Genomic DNA, 6,882 nt, shown 5'->3' with positions numbered 1-6,882 from the left:
AAATAGATGTTTATAATGCACTATAGAGGAAGCCTTTTCAGATTTTGAAGTAAGACATGTCTCACCTCAGTATACCGGGGCATTAAATGACGTAATGATAAGATCTGCATGCATTTAGTAGTTCCAATAGAGTCAGTGATTGATTCAGATGGGCAAAATCTTATGGTTAAGTGAACTATTACTGTTGTTTAAACAATACCTTAAAAACGTTTGATTTTTTAACGATTGACAAATTCATTTTATACATTAAAAGCACATTTTAATCATTTACAAAAGATAAATACCCTTATTGTTATATATATTACTACCTTACATTCAATATTCAACATTATAGCGGCGAATGTGCAACATATAAGTTCTTAATCACAGTCACCATCCAATGTTCTTTGGCTGTTAAACATATATTTATTTTCATAAACCTTAATAACACCGCATAATACAAGCTATTCAACATTTTCTATTAACAATGCAAATAATTTTATATATAAATGTACAAGTCTAAGCTACGCCTCAACTCTAGATTCGATTCGAGATTGCAAATTTGGTCAATCCCTCTGCGAGATTCGATTTTTTTCTCTTCATATGTGGCTACATCGCCTGCACTAAGTCCAACGTTCTGGACCACTCGGTCAACTATAGCTATACATAAATACCTATATAACAACATCGAGATGTGGTGTCCCGTACTACCATACATTGTGTACTAAATTACACCCTGGATTTATCCTACGAGGAGCAATGACCCCGCCAGCAAAAGCTACATTTTTATATAGCCTACCTGGCCGAGTGGTCTAAGGGGTGGACTTTGTGCAGGCGGTGTTGCCATAGATATCTCAGCGAAACGAGTTAGAATCAAGCGGAGGAAACGACCAAAAATTTGCTTTACAAATTTAACAGTTCTAACATCGTTGAGAAATTTTTCAGACCCTTCAATGCTTACGTTATCTTCCCTGTATCACTTTGATCCGATGAAGCAGTGTAGGAAATAAAGTCGTCACATTTTGGGCATATGAATAAAATTGTATACATATATATGTAGGTAGGTAATTACGCGGGCTTCTCGATTAGTAGATTACTCATACTCTGCTTACCACATTCTCTAAGATTGTAAACTATCACTGATTAAACACAAAAAATGCGTATAGTAACAAATTGCAAAGTCTCGTTCAACAGGAATTAAGGTATCCGACCCATAATAAAAACTTCCGGTCAATTTTCCGAAATTTACCGAGGTGTCTTATTTCTTTTGACCTCGGTAATTTTCGTAAAGTAAACGAAAGTACACTTAAATCCAAAAAGCGCGTACATGATAGAATTCACCACCCGGCAACTACGTACCAAATATCATTTTACCGCAAGTATCCCAAATGCAATCAAAGTAAACGGACGTTTGTTGACATTACGGACATAAATTACTTTCATTCCCCCGATGCCCCTAAGGCAAGGACTGAAAATCCAAGATAGCCATATTATACTAATTTTGAATACTAGTAACGGGTTTCCGTCGAAACTTCTTTCTTATTCCGACAAATCTAATTTATGTCCATTACACCTCACTGTCAATATGCACCTTGCTATTCGTGCATCCAACTTCAAAACCGATTATCTATGGTAAGCATTACTGCATAAACTTTTGAATCCAAGCTTTAATTCTTCCCTATTTACTCCCATTGACCAACCAATTTCAATCCATGTAAGAATAAATCAAAACATTTACAGTTGATCTTATGACTCAATGCAATTTCTTACAAAATCAAGTTATTTTTTTTCTTATATTCTCATGGTAATGTGCACGCCTTTGGCGCGGGAGGTCGATAGTTCGATCTCCGGCCGAGACACAACACAGACTTAAAAATTGGAAGTCACTGCTTCTCCGCCAAAGACGCGGAATTGTATGAAATGTGGACGTTGAGCCATAATATTTAAATAATATTTTTATGTGACTTGCGTATGCCCTAACCAATACAAAATGTTATATACATCAATTAGCAACACTAAGTTGTATTCAAAGATATACATGCAATTTTTCTTAATAAATCAATTTGAGATAAATACAGTAATCTGATTGGTTAAAATAATTTTGTTACATCTTAATGGTTAAAAAAATATTGACACGCCTCTATTCAGTGAAATTCAGAGCTACTTTTCTCGCGTTTACAGATGAAAATATGTTTTAAAATTAATTTATAAGAATTGGCTAAGATAAAAATTTCGTCTATTGGCTTCGCGCAATAAGCAATATGCACATGGAAAATTTGTTATTTTTCAATAGACAATTTTTGTGATTATTGCCAATTCTTAATTAAAAGTGCAAGTCGCCGCTTTCGTAACATGTATACAAATGCGTTTTAGGGTTTTTAAAACTCCAAAATAACGAAAATGGTCTAAAATTGTATGCATCTACAATATATCTATGCAAGTACTATTTCGCATATAAATGATATTAAAAAGCTAAACTTGAATATTAAATACAAAATTTATCGTATTGAAAATATAAATTCTTGCGTTGCATTCTTTTTTTCTAAGATCTCAATTTATTTTATTATGTATGCATTTAAAGAAAGGCAATTTTGTGTCATATTATCACAGAAACGCATAACTGATGACTTTAACATTTAAACTTCAATTTACTGTTATAGCATTGATTTAATCTGTTCAAGGGGAGACAAATCTAATCTCCCCTGTTGATATCTATGGTTTGTGAAGGAGATTGGTACATTTACTTGTAATATTGTTACATGAATATAATATTAGAGTTAACATACCGAATAAGTAATTTAATGCCAAAAATAAAAGATAGAAAAAGAAACAAATTGGAGATCGATTTTTTGAATTTTTTTTTGAAAATCGCAGATTAAAAACCTCTATTATACATTGAAAATGGTATGCTTATTCCAAAGTTTGAGGCTTTGAGCTTTTTGGCGTTGACTGCGTTTGCATCATGAAACCGTATTACTAGCTATATGTATTGTTATTGTTATTTCATTGTTTTGAAAATGCTTTTTCATTTTCTAACATATTATAGATTTGGGTTCCTCTCACCAGTAGGTGCTTGCAGAACTCTACATTTGTTCACGTAGTACAATGTTGATGATCAGCTTCAGGTCTCTGGAGGTACTACATGTACGTTTAATTCCAAGCTTGTATTGTAACTTTTATTACTTCTATATTTGTGTTTTACTCTTACAAAACGATATCTTATTAAAGGCTTTTGTGACAAATGTTACTATATCTCTGCCGATCGTCAAGTAAGTTGTATATTCTTTATTCCTTCTTTAATCGCTAACATTGTTGTCTTGCTTCGTTATTTCAGTACAATACATTCGCACATGATTTGCATAATAATATTTTACTACGCCACCATATGCTTCTTATGCTGCTGATTGGTGCCGTAAAACCGTCAGTTCTAGCTTCATACGACATCAAAAAGTACCTCTTAAATACCATACGTGTACAAGTGTTGTACGTGTGTTTTTTAGTTGCATGAGAGCGGAAAGTTTACATTAAAAGATAAAATGATAGGCTAGCAGGCTACTTTCTGTAATATAGCTGCGAAACGTCGAGTGTCCGAGTTGTTTTGATTGAGAAACATTCGGGTCATCACGGATACGAAGTCAGCCGATTTTAAATAGAGCATAACGAAATTTCGCTTGAAATTATACAACAAAGTTCAAACTAAAGTCGGTACGTATAAAATATTACAACACAACTCCAATCAGCTTTTAAAACGATCGGGTCTATATTCGAAAAAGGAATATATTTATTTTGCTCATAATGTACAAATGTACGATATTTCAATAGATATGAAATGGAAGAGAACGTGAATGTTTATTATCAATCGAACTAAAAAGTTTAAGTTCACTAAAATTTGTGATTTTTTAAATTCTGAACCATATCCATACAGATATCTACGTCAGGATTTAAGATGATAATGAGAAAAATCATTGATTAATTGAGAGTTATGTTTAGTAGAGCACTGAATTCGCCATGAATGACGTCATAAACTAAAATAGAATTGTGACGTCATGATTTACGATCAATTTCACATGTTACGACTTTTTGTAAAACCGACGCCTGGACGTTGGACATTCCACGATTTGCCACTTTGAAGACTTCAGTCTCTGATTTGTTGTTGTGACTGTATTCCTTATTCTTATTCATATTTATTCTTTTTTCTTTATTCGTTGCTTATTTCCTATACGCCTTTTGATCGTAAATATTACAAAAAAAATAGATATTTGACGAATAAGTATCGAATAGGGAATTAAAAGGGAAGCAGCAAATAAGGAAATAATAAAATAAATAACTGAGCGACCGCTTTGGTCACCTCTTTTTCTCATTTCTAAAGAGTCTATTTCATTCAAAAGGGGGTAGGCTTTTTCCTTAATATAAAATGATTTGAAGTAAATACGGGAAATTATGGGATTGTGTGTGTATTTTGATGTGCTCTTATATCCAGATACAATGATTGTAATATGACGTCCGATGTAATACATTCTGCAAGAATACACAAGGCTGTTGTTCAATTCTTTGTAATGCGTGAATATAAAAAATGCCTATATATAATTATTTACCCTACGCATCTACAGCTGTACATATAAATGGAAAAATCAAATATCGTCCGCTGTAAACATATGTATTAGAATTATCTCTCTAAATGTTAATGGCTCATTTCTGTCCGCCAGGAGACAAAAAATAATATCGACTTCGAAAAAGAGAGATCCTTTTTTTTTATTTTTGTAGAAGAGTGAATCGATTCGCGGAACGAAGTATACAGTCATGTAAATAAATCCTTTTCTCAGGATGAGGTCAGTAAAAGTATGATAAAACCTGCATAAACCGAATCCTTTTTGGACTTTAAAATTGACTAATTTAGAAGGATGATCTGTTTATCACGATTCAAACTACATATAAACTGATATAGAAAAAAAGATCCAAAAAGCGTTTGGTTTAGACAGGGTTTCGGATTCTTCGATGTTAGGTCAATCGCAACTTCTCGGCCAATCTCGGGATCAACCGTTGATCCCGAGCATTACCGGGATTGTCCGAGGATGTACCGATTGAGGTTAAGTTGGATAGGTTTCACTGTTGTCGGATTTAACTACAAATAAAAAAAAACAGTTAAATAAACAGGACAAAACTAAATATAACAGAAAAAAATTATCTTAAGCAAGGTTTGACGGTATGCGGCATGCGACTGAGGTAATTCTTAAGAGCATCTTATTAACTTTTTATCCGCTGGTGGAACTTTCCTCGAGAAAAGCCGTTCACTGCACAGAAAGCACGTTATATGGAAATGCCCACGATGCCTACTTGTAGTAACTGCTGTAATGGACCTCTTTCGGCTCACCGTCCTTTTCGGTAACATCAACAGATAAATGCACTTTTGAAAAGTCAACGATTGTTTCCATCGTACATGTAGTGCATATCTTTTTACTTTCATTATTAACATATACAGATAACCATAGTACATTATATGACAAAAGAATGATAAAACTGGACGTAACAGTGGCAGATCATAGATCTCATCTCACATATAAGTGTGTGTGTGTGTGTGTGGGGGGGGGGAGCGTAAATACATAAATATAAGTATTAGCCGAGAGCCAAAATAAGTCTTCATTTTTTAGTAAAATGCGGGGAAATCAAGCAATGTATAAACTTTTTTTATTTTAATATTAGAATTTTTAAGTGTAAAATTTGTACAAAATCGAAACCGTATAAATATATACATTTTATTACCATTGTAGGTGCGAATCCGTCACTAGACTATAGCGTGACAATGCTTGTTACTTCAGTTGAGATCAGTACTCATTCTGCATTATCTCAATGGGGAAAAATACTGAAAAGTGAATTAAAACTGTATCCTGGAGAAAAAATAACGAATTCAATTGCAAGGCATGGGAAAAATCATGTAAATGTCACTATGGTATGTGTTTAATAAAAAATATCTCAAGTTCAGAATGATTGAAAGAAGGCGGGAACAATTTCCGGTTCAAGATGCTAAATCTCTTGCTTCAACACGGACTCGTGAGCTGAAGATTGTATAACATTTGATAAAATATCCGGAGGATCCCTTCAAAAGCGGTAGACTAACACCTATTCCTCATATCTTCAATAATTTCAAGCGATCTGGTTTTAGTTGAAGAAGGATTTGTGAAAACAAAAAAAAACAAAATAAAAATAAAAAACAACAAAAAAAGCAATAACATATAGAATTTTTCAGAAAACCGGGAATTAGTTCAACTTTAACTTCACACAATTTCATATTATATAAAAAAAAAAGTTACAAAATATAGTTTGGACATGCACCGTGTTACTTGTAAGTTGCACTTTACGTGCGCATTCTGATTCGAATTTTCATATTCTTGGAATCGTACTTTGAAGCGTCTCTTTTGTTGAAACCGTAAAAGTTATGCTTAAGTTTTAAATTCAGTCTGTCACTTTGTCCCAACTGATTGCCCTACCGACCTTTCGATCACGAAAATTCATCAATTAGAACTGAAACAAACACATAAATTTGCTGAAAATCTACTACATAATTAGATAGTAATACCACGACTGATAAGTTCATACTCCATTGGTTTTCTCAAATTAAATTTCCAAAACAAGCCCATTTATGATTCCAGTAATTACACGACTGCATGACATGCATTTTACTGATTTTAAAAAAGCTTAAATTGAAACTACTGACATTCTCGGTTCAATTTCCGAAACGAGGGAGTGTATTATACAGTATGAGACTATCAGAAGACTGTATGATATTGTTTTGACTCTTCCTAGCCTAGACCTGTTACCATTTTAAGAATTTGAAAATAACCAAATTCTATAAGACAACCATTACTAATTACATAACAGAGTGCATTTTCCGAATGTCAATGATAT

The 6,882-nt window shown here is 33.2% G+C and overlaps 1 long non-coding RNA gene across 1 annotated transcript; it reads left to right on the top strand.

The window, feature by feature from the left end:
* Nucleotides 1-3,601: 3,601 nt before the first annotated feature.
* On the top strand, nucleotides 3,602-6,239 carry LOC148621252 (uncharacterized). The gene is made up of 3 exons (XR_015920845.1): nucleotides 3,602-3,684; nucleotides 4,744-4,808; nucleotides 5,748-6,239. It is a non-coding gene; the product is annotated as an uncharacterized LOC148621252 (long non-coding RNA).
* The last annotated feature ends 643 nt before the right edge of the window (nucleotides 6,240-6,882 follow it).

The sequence above is a fragment of the Perna viridis genome, chromosome 3 (assembly GCF_037379345.1).
Source record: "Perna viridis isolate PV_CMFRI_1.1 ecotype Kerala chromosome 3, ASM3737934v1, whole genome shotgun sequence".
Lineage (NCBI taxonomy): Eukaryota > Metazoa > Mollusca > Bivalvia > Mytilida > Mytilidae > Perna > Perna viridis.
The sequence above is the reverse complement of the archived record's forward strand: the minus strand, read 5'-3'. Positions and strand labels throughout refer to the sequence as shown.